Genomic DNA, 13545 nt, shown 5'->3' on the forward strand with positions numbered 1-13545 from the left:
GCAAACCCCAGGCTGGGGCTAGATTTTTTCCCACCCAGGTGACTTGCTTTTTTAAACGTACTTCCATGTAACACGTGTAGATTTTGCTGAAGATTTCAGGCAAGTGTGCAGTTGCCAGACTTAGGACATTTTCTGGTGAGACCAAATCTTATAGGAACAGCTTATTGCTTTATTGATTGAATAGCTTTTTCTGTTTCTTTGTTTTAAAGTGAATCTGAGAGCAAGGTAGGAGCAGAAACCCTGATTACACTGCTGTGTCACTTGCTTGTTCCATACAATCAGTGTTTAATCTGCAGGAGATTATCACTACAGGACCACTTGTCCTCCTGCCTCTTGGTCCAACCCCTCCCACAGCACTGATTAACAGCTCTCGGTCACTATACAGTTGTTCTCAAAAATTTACATACTCCGGCAGAATTTTTGCTTCCTTGGCCTTTTTTTTTCAGAGAATATGAATGATAACATCAAAACTTTTTCTCCATTCATGGTTAGTGGTTGGGTGAAGCCATTTATTGTCAAACTACTGTGTTTTCTCTTTTTAACCCCTTAGCGACGGAGCCAATTTGCAGATTAATGGCCAGGCCAATTTTTACAATTCTGACCACTGTCACTTTAAGAGGTTATATCTCTCGAACGCTGGACTGTTTTTTCGTGACATATTGTACTTCATGTTAGTGGTAAAATTTCTTCGATATGACTTGAGTTTATTTATGAAAAAAGCGGAAATATGGCAAAAATTTTTACATGTGTCACAAAAAAAAGTCTTAATAAATAACATTTCCCACATGTCTACTTTACATCAACACAATTTTGGAAACAAATTTTTTTTTGTTAGTAAGTTATAAGGGTTAAAAGTTGACCAGCGATTTCTCATTTTTACAACACCATTTTTTTTTTTTTTGGGACCACGTCACATTTGAAGTCACTTTAAGGGGTGTACAGTCATATGAAAAAGTTTGGGCACCCCTATTAATCTTAAGCTTAATGTTTTATAAAAATTGTTTTTTTTTTGCAACAGCTATTTCAGTTTCATATATCTAATAACTGTTGGACACAGTAATGTTTCTGCCTTGAAATGAGGTTTATTGTACTAACAGAAAATGTGCAATCTGCATTCAAACAAAATTTGACAGGTGCATAAGTATGGGCACCCTTATCATTTTCTTGTTTTAAATACTCCTACCTACTTTTTACTGACTTACTAAAGCACTTTTTTTAGTTTTGTAACCTCATTGAGCTTTGAACTTCATAGCTAGGTGTATGCAATCATGAGAAAAGCTACTTAAAGTGGCCACTTGCAAGTTATTCTCCTGTTTGAATCTCCTCCGAAAAGTGCCATCATGGGCTCCTCAAAACAACTGTCAAATGATCTGAAAACAAAGATTATTCAACATAGTTGTTCAGGGGAAGGATACAAAAAGCTGTCTCAGAGGTTTAACCTGTCAATTTCCACTGTGAGGAACATAGTAAGGAATAGGAAGAACACAGGTACAGTTCTTGTTAAGGCCAGAAGTGGCAGGCCAAGAAAAACATCAGAAAGGCAGAGAAGAAGAATGGTGAGATCAGTCAAGGACAATCCTCAGGCCACCTCCAGAGATCTGCAGCATCAACTTGCTGCAGATGGTGTCACTGTGCATCGGTCAACTATACAACGCACTTTGCACAAGGAGAAGCTGTATGAGAGAGTGATGCGAAAGAAGCCGTTTCTGCAAGCACGCCACAAACAGTCGGCTCAGGTATGCAAAAGCACATTTGGAGAAGCCAATTTCTTTTTGGAAGAAGGTCCTGTGGACTGATGAAACCAAGATTGAGTTGTTTGATCATACAAAAAGGTGTTATGCATGGCGGCAAAAAAACACAGTGCGTTGTATAGTTGACCGATGCACAGTGACACCATCTGCAGCAAGTGTTTCACTAAATTTATAATAGAGCCGTGAGAATAAAAAATCATTATTTTTTTTTACAAAAATGATTTTTTAGCCCCCATTTTCTTTATTTTCACAAGGATCACCTGAGAAATTAGACCCCCAACGTTGTTGTGCAATTTGTCCTGAATACGCCGATACCCCATATGTGGGGGTAAACCACTGTTTGGGCGCATGGCAGAGCTCAGAAGGGAAGGAGCACCGTTTTACTTTATCAACGCAGAATTGAGATCGAATGCCATGTCGCATTTGGAGAGCCCCTAATGTGCCAAAACAGTGGAAACCCCCCACAAGTGACCCCATTTTGGAAACTAGACCACCCAAGGAACTTATCTAGATGTGTGGTGAGCACTTTGAACCAATTCTTTCATTAAAGTTTATAATGTAGAACCGTGAAAATTATATATTTTTTTCCTACAAAAATGATCTTTTAGCCCACAATTTTTTATTTTCGCAAGGGTAGCAGGAGAAAGTGGACCCCAAAATTTGTTGTGCAATTTGTCCTGAATACGCTGATACCTCATATGTGGGGGACCCACTGTTTGGGCACATGGCAGAGCTCGGAAGGGAAGGAGCGGCGTTTTGGAATGCAGACTTTGTCCTGAGTACGCTGGTACCCCATATATGGAAGAAAACTACTGTTTGGGCACACGTCGGGGCTCAGAAGGGAAGTAGTAATGTTTTGGAATGCAGACTTTGATGGAATGGTCTGCGGGCGTCATGTTGCGTTTGTAGAGCCCCTGATGTGTCTAAACAGTGGAAACTCCATACAAAAGACCCCATTTTGAAAACTAGACCCCCCAAGGAACTTATCTAGATGTGTTGTGAGAACTTTGAACCCCCAAGTGTTTCACTAAAGTTTATAACGCAGAGCCGTGAAAATAAAAAATATTTTTGTTTTCCACAAAAAGGATTTTTTAGCCCCCAAATTTTTATTTTCACAAGGGTTACAGGAGACATTGGACAGCAAGAGTTGTTGTCCAATTTGTCCTGAGCATGCCAATACCCCATATGTGGGGTGAACCATTGTTTGGGCGCACGGCAGAGCTCAGAAGGGAAGGACTTTTTCAACGCAGAATTGAGATCGGACGCCATGTCGTGTTTGGAGAGCCCCTGATGTGCCTAAACAGTGGAAACCCCCCAATTCTAACTCCAACTCTAATCACAGCCCTAACCATAACCCTAAACCCAATCCTAACCCTAATCCCAACCGTAAACGTAATCCAAACCCTAACCCCAACTCTAGCCCCCAACCCTAACTTTAGCCCCAACCCTAACCCTAACTTTAGCCCAACTAACTTTAGCCCAACTGTAACCCTAATGGATAAATAGAAATAAATATATATTTTTTATTTCATTATTTTTTCCTATCTTAAGGGGGTGAAAAAGGGAGGGTTCATTTACTTTTTTTATTTTGATCACGGTGATAGACCCTATCACAGTGATCAAAATGAACCAATAGGAAAAAAATCTCCTGTTGCTGCTGGGTGCCGGCCGTCAGATTTCGGCTGGTACACTGCGAATACGCCCACTATTTTCTTACCGGAAGAAGACACCAGCGGCCGTGGGGGGAAGCAGGAGGACCCAGGGACACCGGTAAGCATCGGAGGACCCCATTTCTCTCTCCTCTGATGTACGATTACATCGGAGTAGAGAGAAATTAAATCTCTATTCGGACTTTTTTTTAACGGTGCTGTGGTTTAAGTACTCTTAACTACCACCGTTAAAAGGTGGTCGTTAAGGGGTTAAATCTAAATAACAATCCAAAACATCCAAATGACCCTGATCAAAAGTTCACATACCCTGGTGATTTTGACCTGATATCAGGCACAGTTGACACAAATGGGTTTGAATGGCTACTAAAGGTAACATGCTCACCTGTGACCTGTTTCCTTGTTATCAGTGTGTGTGCATCGAATCTATACACACCGATAGCTGCTATTGCGCAGGCGCCATTTTCAAATTGCTTTTTTTCTAGGACGTCCCTCCTGATAGGACCACCAGGAGGTGGTCCTTCTTATCTTTGATAGGGACAGGAACACAGAAGAGGTTAAATAGCCCCTCCACACCACTACCCTTCAGTGTTTTTCCTGTCTCTATCAGGGACAGATGCAGAGGAGTGCAGAGGTGCGAAGATTACTTATCTGAAGATCACTGATGTCAGAACCCGGTCGAGCAGGGCTCCCAGGAACAACTTCATCCCTCTCTAGAGGGCTCTGGGCGGCAGAGGTTCGGTCCAAGAAAGGGCTCTGTAATAGCGCTGATACAGAGGGAGGTCCCTCAGCGCAGGTCGAGCTGGGTGCTTCCTTCTTCTGCCGCATCCCTCCAGGGGGGGGCTCTGGGCAGATACCTGGTATTCTGGCCGCCGCAGCCGGTGTTTGATCCTGGAACTTTCGGCGCACTGCGTCAAAAGGGGGCGCGCCGGTAACGACTTTTGGGGCGGAGTTTCTGGCCAGTGTCGCCCTTCAGATCCTCCACGGTAATGCCGATGGCCGGGAGGTGCACAGCCCGGGCTGGTCATCATGCCGGGTAGGCTCGGGGAGGCGGATCTTCAGACAGGAGTCTGGAGCACGTGGATTTTCGCGTGCGTTCCACCGGGAGCGTGCCCAGTACGGCCGGGGGTCGTTCCCCCAGGATCATCAGGAGGACGTATCAGATGTCTTGAAGCCGGGTAAGACAGATTACTTAAAGACGGACAGCTGACAGCACAATTGACATAGTAGAAATGGAGAGTGCTAACCGTCGTGACGTCCAGTCCTCAGAGCTTGCCCCGGACCATGTGAGTGGAACATAGTAGCCGGATTCAGAGCTACAGGACCTTCTTTATATATCTATTTCAGGATAAAGAAGCGCCTAAGCGTTCAGCTTCAGTAACTAAATGGAAGGCTAACAGATTCCCCCTATGCTCGACCAGACTCCCCAAAGGACACCTTTAAAGAGCTATGAGAGTAGTGTATGTCGGGGCTATTGAAAGAGGAACAGACCTCTTTTCTGGACTGCATAAGATCCATGATCAGAGAAGAAGTGCAGACTACAGTGTCAACGCTAGTACCAGCACAATCCCCCGTCCTAAGAGACCTAGATGGGAGGAGAATCCGAGCTCGGAGGTCCTGCAAGCTGTCAGAAGCACTATGAAGGTGGAAGACGCCACAGAACCTCTTACAATCCAAGACTAGATGTTTGGCGGACTTAGAGCTCGCAGGAATAGCATAACGGCGATGATTTTGGAGGAATGGGAAGGCGTCGGCAAAAAGCTCGTAGTCCCAAGAGACTTTAAGTACCGCCTTCCATTTGATCCAGAGGAAACCAAAGTATGGGAATCTGTGCCGAAGGTGGATATACCAGTGGCTAGAGTTTCAAAGAAGACCGCCATACCTTTCGAGGATTCATCCGGCCTTAAGGACCCAATGTACAAGAGATCAGAGGATCTACTCAAAAAGGTCTGGGAGTCATCGTCGGCCATTATGAAGGCTGATATAGCGGCTACCTCTGTGGCCAGATCAATGAGTCTGTGGGTCGAGGAATTAGAAGACCGTATTACGATTAAAACTCATAGAGAGGAAATTCTGGAGTCGTTACCACTATTGAAAATGGCGACCAATTTTATGGCAGACACCTCGGCGGAATCGGTCCTTTTTGCTGCAAGAAACAATGCACTATCCAATGCAGCAAGCCGAGCCTTGTGGCTTAGGTCATGGTCAGGGGATACCCAATCAAAGAACAAGCTTTGTTCAATACCTTTCTCCAGCCTACATGTATACTGGACGAATTACTTGAAAAAGAATCGGATTAAAAGAAAGTCTTCTCTGAAGAAAATCCAAAGAAAATGCCGTCCTTTCGGAGGACTCGCTACCATCCCAGGCAGGGCTTTAAAGGGAAAGAGAAAACTGGGAGGTGGAGTTACCTTAAAGGCGGTAAGGGTAGAAGTTGCTTCCAGGATCAAAGGCCAAGATCCATCAGGCAATGTTGTCAGAAGGGTTGGTGGGAGACTCCCAACTTTTCCTGGAAAACTGGCAAAAAATCACCTGGAATCCATGGATTCTAAACACAGTGGAGCAGCAATACAGAATAGGATTCAGCCAGTTTCCCCCTGGAGATTTTGCATGACTCAAACCCAGTCCCCGACAGTTCATCAAAGACTCCTGAGAGACATACAGGACCTTCTACAATTAAAGGCCATAGTCCAGGTTCCCCACTCTCTCAGTTTCAGGGGACATTATTCAAGTCTATTTTCTATTAAGAAACCAGGAGGGGAATATCGTACAATAATAAATCTCAAACCAGTAAACCAGTGGGTTGCCTACAAGCAATTCAAAATGGAGTCTCTCAAATCCGTTATACCATTAATCCAGAAGGGCTCAGTAATGAGCTCATTAGATTTAAAAAGTGCCTGCTACCATGTGCCTATCCACGCCTCTCATGAGCAATACCTCAGGTTTGCTATAAAAGACCAAAACGGAATACAACATTTTCAATTCAGGTGCCTACCATTCGGTCTCTCTTCTGCCCCCGAATCCTCACCAAACTCATGGCCTTCCTAAGAGAAAGGGAAGTTCTGATAGTTCCTTACTTGGATGACATCCTGCTCATAGCGGACTCCCCACAACAGATGGAAGAATATTTGATGACTACCGTGTCAGTCCTGGAGAGGCTAGGGTGGCTAATAAATCTAAAAAGATTTCAGACCAGAAACGAAGAAGCTGTTTCTCGGAGTTTTCCTAGATTCAACACAAGAAAACTAATACCTCCCGCAGCACAAACAACAATCAATCAGAAAGGAGATTCAGATGATACAAAAACGAAAATACATCTCCATAAGGAAAGCCATGAGAGTCCTGGGTCTGATGACTTCATGTATTCCCAGTGTCCAATGGAGCCAGTACCATTCGAGACACTTACAGCAGGAGGTCTGTTATGATCCTGGTGGCAAGGATCGCAAACTAACCTGCTAAGTAACAGAAATCCTTAGGACAAGCTCTGGGGATGTGGGAGCTATACTGACCGCAACCCTGATTCTATCAATACACACTATAGGCAGCCGTGGAGCGTTACCTAAAATCCTAGACGCCTCGTCACAGCCTGAGAAACTAGCTACCCCTAGAGAGAAAGCAAGCCTCACTTGCCTCAGAGAAATCACCCCAAAGTTTTAGACAGCCCCCCACAAATAATAACGGTGAGTTAAGGGGAAAACACAAATGTAGAAATGAAAACAGGTTTTTAGCAAATGAGGCCCGCTAACACTAAATAGTAAGAAGACAGCAAGGGATCTGTGCGGTCAGTATAAAATGCTATCAAAAATAATCCACGCAGAGATTACAAGAACCCCCACACCGACTCACGATGTGAGGGGCGCAACTCTGCACCCCAGAACTTCCAGCAAGCGAAAATATTACATATAAACAAGCTGGACAGAACTCATCATATACAGAGAAACATTTTCAAGGAAATAATGAGCAAACATAAACTAGCAAGACTTAGCTTCTCTGGAGGAGACAGGTAACAAGGAAAGTCCAGAGAGATCAGAACCAGTACTGAGAACAACGACAGCAGGCAAAAAGTGAAGGTCCAGGTGGAGTTAAATAGAGGCCAGACTAGCAGAAAACGAGGCAGCTGGATTCCAGCTACAGACTTGCAGTAAGCACTAAAGGCCACCAGAGGGAGCCCAAGAACAGAACTCACACAATACCACTCATGACCACAGGAGGGAGCCCGAGAACGGAATTCACAACAGAGGTCCTTTCAGCATGGGACGGGAGAGAGACATCACTGGACAACAGGATGTGATTATCCAAAGAAGCAAAAAGGTCACTGTCATGGTGGACCACAACAACAAACCTCGAGAAAGGAAGACCCTGGAGAACGTTTCCGTGTGTAAACATCACTACGGACGCAAGCCTCAAAGGCTGGGGGACTCACATGAGGGAAAGTTACCTCCGAAGGAGCTTGGCCCGCATCAATACGCAACAAGTCATCCAACTACAGAGAGCTCAGAGCAGTCTGGGAAGCACTAAAGAGATATCAGAAAGAATTAAAAGATCGACACGTCCGAATCTTCACAGACAACTCGACAACAGTAGCCTTCCTACTACATCAGGGAGGGCCAAGGCACCATCACTTACAGGACCTGTCAGACGCAATACTGGGCGGAACGCACAGTTAAGTCAATCACGGCAGTACACCTGAAAGGCTTGGAATATCAGGTGCCAGACTTTCTAAGCAGGGAGAAGATGCAACCCACAGAATGGTCCCTAAACCAGGAGGTCTTTATCCAGCTGACCCAACGCTGGGGCACACCGGAAATAGATCTCTGCCTCAAGTGAAAGTACAAAAACAGAAACATTTTCTATTAAAATCGAGGAGACAGCCCGACAGCTATAGACTTTTTGGCACAGAGCTGGAATATGGGGCTCGCTTACGCATTCCCACTGCTGGCTCTAATACCGAGAGTCTTGAGGAAGATCCAAGAGAGCCAGGCATCAGTAATCCTAATAGTACCATACTGGCCCAAGAGGAGCTTGAGGTTCTCCATATTGAAGTGGATGTCTTTGGAAGAGCCAGTCCATCTACCAACAAGACCGGACCTCTTAATTCAGGGCCCTATAGTCCATCAAAACCCGGAAACGTTACAACTGTCAGCTTGGATCCTGAGAAAGAGATCCTGAGGTCAGAAGGCCTGGCAGAACCGGTCATTGCTACCATCCAAAAGAGCAGGAAGCCGGTGACTTCAGCAATATATCAGAAAGTCTGGAAGAAGCTCTGCTCCCAGAGTACAGTTCCAGTATCCATCTCTCAGGACCCAGATATTCCTCGGATCCTGGACTTCCTTCTGTCTGGCTTTGATAAAGGTTTAAGGCCTAGTACGTTAAAAGTGCAAATTTCAGCCCTGAGTTACTTTTTAGACTTTCCGTTACCAATCACCCCTGGGTAGCGAGATTTGTTAAGGCCACTCAACGTCTCAGGCCCACAATACGTAGCTTAGTACCTCCCTGGGATCTCAACCTGGTTTTGAACAGACTATGCAGAGAACCATACGCACCTCTAGACCAGGCACACCTAAGATTGGTAACTTTCAAGGCCCTCTTTTTAGTAGCAATAACATCGGCAAGACGAATTGGCGATATTCAGGCCCTCTCTATAAGGGACCCATACTTGAAGATTCAAGAGGACTGTTTCATCTTAAGACTGGATCCCACCTTCCTTCCCAAAGTTGTTTCAGACTTCCATAGAAATCAGGAAACTGTATTGCCAACTTTTTGCCAAAACCATAGCAATGAGAAGGAGCGCTCTCTTCACTCATTGAGTGTAAAGATGACAGTTCTTCATTACTTAAAGATCACAGAGAGCTGGAGAGTGGACTCTAATCTCTTCATTCAGATGGCCAGAAGAAACAGAGGGAAGAAGGCGTCCAAAGCTACTGTAGCTAGATGGATAAAGTCAGCTATTACCACAGCATATGTCTCGGCGGGAAAGTCCCCACCGGAAAGCCTCAAATCTCACTCGCTGAAAGCAATCTCGGCTTCATTGGCAGAAAGCTCTGGCCCTTCTATGGACCAGATATGCAGGGCTGCAACTTGGCCTAAGTCAAATACCTTTTGCAGGCATTATAAGGCCCCTTTCACACATCAGTTTTTTTGCCGTCAGTCACAATCCGTTGGCTCAACGGATCCGTCGCCGATTGTGCAAAACTGATGCGATGGATCTGTTTTTTAGACTGCTCCGACTAGTGGATCTGGTAATTGGATCGGAACATGCTCAGTTTAAAAGAAAAAACGGAATCCGCCACCGGATTCCGTCATTTGACATATCCGGTGCCATAGGCTTCCATTTTAACGGACGGCAACGGATTTTTTTTATGTATACAAAAAAACGTTGCCTTGTCCGTTGTCTCCAGCTGCCGGACAAATATTTATCGATGGATCCTGCGAACGACTGATGAAACGCGAGGCCATCCGTCACAATCTGTCGCTAATACAAGTCTATGAGAATAAAAACGGATCTGGCGGTATCAGTCGCCAGATCCGTTTTTTTTTTAAATTCAACGTATTGCCGCTGATGGCAAAAAACTGATGTGTGAAAGGGGCCTAAGTTGGACGTTCTGTCAAACCAACATGCTGCCTTTGGGAGGAAACTGCTCCAAGCAGTGATCCCGCCCTAATAGGAGTTATTTGGTATTGCTGGAGGTGCTGTCAGGAGGGACATCCTGGAAAGTAGGAATTAATCCTACCAGTAATGCTGTTTCCAGGCGTCCATCATGGCATCACCCCTTGTATACCCTCCCTTGGATTTCCTGTCTGATATGTGATATGAACATGTGTAGAGCTGAAGTTCAATAAAATAGCGTTGCATCCATCCTGGTGTGGTACTTGGAAAAATCACTGAAGGGTGGAGGTGTGGAGGGGCTATTTAACCTCTTCTGTGTTCCTGTCCCTATCAGGGATATGAAGGACAACCTCCTGGTGGTGCTGTCATGATGGACTACTGGAAACACCATTAGTGCGTGTTTCCACGGTTAGGAAACGCTGCGTGTTTGACGCTGTGTAGAGCCGCAGCGTCAAACATGCAGCGTCCAGATGTTACAGCATAGTGGAGGGGATTTCATGAAATCCTGTCTCCACTATGCGTTAAAACACGCATGCGGCAGACCCACCTAAACGGACATGCGGCGCGTCTTTTCAGAAAGTCGCCGCACCGTAAATTTCCCATAGATAATCATTAGATGCGGTAAATCTAATGATTAGTCACATGCGTAGTAACTGCGAAAAGGCAGCTTACTACGCATGTTTCCTAATTTACATGCGATCTTACCTGTCCCGCCACCGGAAGTCCCGTGTCCACTGCGCTTCTCGCGGTAAGCTAAGTTCTCCTGATAACTTGTCTTACCGCGAGAACTTCCGTGCACGTGACTGGGAGTTATCTCCGGTCACTAGTCTGGTTCTCACAGTTAGCTGATTGTGAGAACACTGCAGTGTCGGTGATCGCTGGAGGGTTATCTCCGGAGGTCATCTACAAGCTCTGCTATGTCTGGATGTCAGGCATCCAGATGTAGTAGAGCTGGACTCGTCGTGGGACATGCGTTATTAAATGGACTACGTCGGACTCAGGGAGTATCCTGTTGGTTTATTATTTTTCTTTTTTTCCAGGAGACGAGGGCATCGCATGGATTGTGCGTATAATAAAAATATGGCCAAAACTGTGTGGTGGTTTATTTCATTAAAATACTTTATTCTGCATGTGTGTATGTTTTATTAACCCTTTAACATCTATAGGATTAGTAATGGTAGGTATCTTATTGACGTGTCTCCATTACTAAGCCGGCTTAATGTCACCTTACACATCATTGGAATCCGGTTCTCTGTCCCTACCTCATGCTGCTGTCAGATTAGATAGCAGAAACCTGCTAACAGATTCCCTTTCATGGTCAATTTTGCATGTCACTATTTATATTTTTAAACTGTATAAATATTCCCGTTTTCCCTCTGGTCACTGATTCTCATAGTGGGATGACATTTCCTATTATGTAGAGGTAATTTCTCTGCAGTTATCTCACTAATAGAGATGGGCGAGCCCAAACAGTAAAGTTCAGCATCCATACCGAACACCTACTGTTCGGTTTGGACACCGAACACCTACTGTTCGGTTTGGACACCGAACACTGACTTCACCAGAAAGTCTGTGTTATTGTTCGACTTTAGCCCACCGGATACCGGATGTTTGACATGCTGTCATGTTCATAACAGCGCAGCAAACACCGCTCCTGACCGGCGGTAAAATCATTGCCGCCATTCAGACAGCCGCGTTTCTGACGCTGTCAAATAATAGCGTTAGCACACTGCTGTGATCGGAGGTATAAGGTTTACCTCTAGTTACTGGTGTGGGCTGTTTTTTTATTATTATTACTGTATTTTTTCTTTAGACTGCAGGAGCCGGATGATGAATACGCCCATCAGCAGCCCCCTGCTTTCGCTATCATTAGCTGCAGCAGGTGTATGCTGATGGGAGCAGTAGTCCCATCAGCCAACGCCAGTGACCGGAGGTAAACTTTAACCTCTGCTCACTGCTGCGGGCTCATGCTGTCATTTGATTTTTACCGCCAATCAGAAGCAGTGTTTGCCACCCTGTCATGCACATGTAGGTCATAGGAAGCTGAGTAAATGATGACTTGATATCAGCTATCTGATGTTTTATTCCAGGGAAATGTTTTTTTCCATGTTTTTCTTATGGGTAAATGAGCTGTTCAGGGCTATGGGCCAGATACTGATCTGCACTAGACTACGCCTACATAGATTATTCTCAATAAAAAGGGGTTTTACCACTGTGAGACATATAATGGTTGCTCTCCTGATCTCACGGCAGAGCTGAGTGTGGCTACAACTAATACTGCTAGGTCGGGATCACACATGCGAGAAATACGGCCGAGTCTCGCATGTTAACCGGCATTGCCGCCGTCACTCAGGAGCTGAGCGTGCGGCCGCATAGCAATACATTCAGACTCGGCCGTATTTCTCACATGTGTGAGCCCGGCCTTAAGCAGAGCTGACCTTTGTCTAATTACAAACACATCTGCAGCTGCAGTCCTTTCATAGCTCTTCAGATGCTAGGCAGTCAGTGTGGAGAAAAGAGGCAGTACAGCTGACAGCTCTGTATGTTTGCAATTAGTTATTGCACAGCTTTTTGTTATTATTATTTTGATACTTCAAAGCTTTTTACAAAATAATTCTGGTGTAAAAGCTTTTCTGAATCAGGGCCATAGATTAGCTACAAACAGCACTGTAATTGCCTGGATGCTGATGGGGTTAGGTTATGAGGTCATTTTCTGATTTTCGGTTCCCTGGGCTCAAGGAAATGAATTGCATTCCTGCTAATATATAAACCGATCAAATACTTTCTTACTTTCGGTGCGTTAGGCGTTAATGTATATGTGGTGTAGGATCCACAGCTTGTGCGCCTACCGTCCTCTCCTCAGAGAGAAAAATCTCCAGGACTTACATGGATCAGCCTCCCTCCCCATTAGCAGCTGATCCTCGCTCTGCCTCATTAAGATCACATCATCTGTAATTAGCTCCTGCCATGTCCCATGTAATGTGCCGTGTTTAGAAGCCTCTTCAGAATAAGTGACTGCTCTCTTTCTAGTCATGTAGGAGAAGGCACTAATCACTTCTGTCTGCCTGCTCGCATTACCAGCAGGCCTGGCCCTCTATGTATCTATTACCGGGTGACATAATACAGAAGAGATTTGGTAGGAAAGTGGATTACTTGAGTGCATGGACGTCTCCCTATGTAGCTTCATCCCCTGGGCCTCTAATATTGGAGACGTTTTCTCCTACTGCACACATCACCCAATTTCCATTAGATGTATACACTATGCGTCTGTCTTGAGTTAGCAGGGTCCTACAAGAGACCCTATGAGTGTCCCCTTCAGGACTGCTTAACCCCGCTATAACATTTGCTCTTTACCCATTGCAGCTTCCATAACATTTTGTATTTCCAATATCATAACTTGTGCATATTACATTTTTACTTTTGGCGTTATTAATGAGCTAGTTAAATAAGGTGAAATCAAACACATTCTAGACTTTGTTATAGGAATTTTATAAATCATACAGTGCTAAATTATATGTAA

General features: G+C 44.9%; 1 protein-coding gene across 1 annotated transcript in view; it reads left to right on the forward strand.

Moving 5' to 3' along the window:
- Positions 1-13545, forward strand: part of KAT6B (lysine acetyltransferase 6B) — a 318128-nt gene that overhangs the window by 96931 nt on the left and 207652 nt on the right. The window lies entirely within an intron of this gene.

Source organism: Ranitomeya variabilis, chromosome 4 (genome assembly GCF_051348905.1).
Source record: "Ranitomeya variabilis isolate aRanVar5 chromosome 4, aRanVar5.hap1, whole genome shotgun sequence".
NCBI lineage: Eukaryota > Metazoa > Chordata > Amphibia > Anura > Dendrobatidae > Ranitomeya > Ranitomeya variabilis.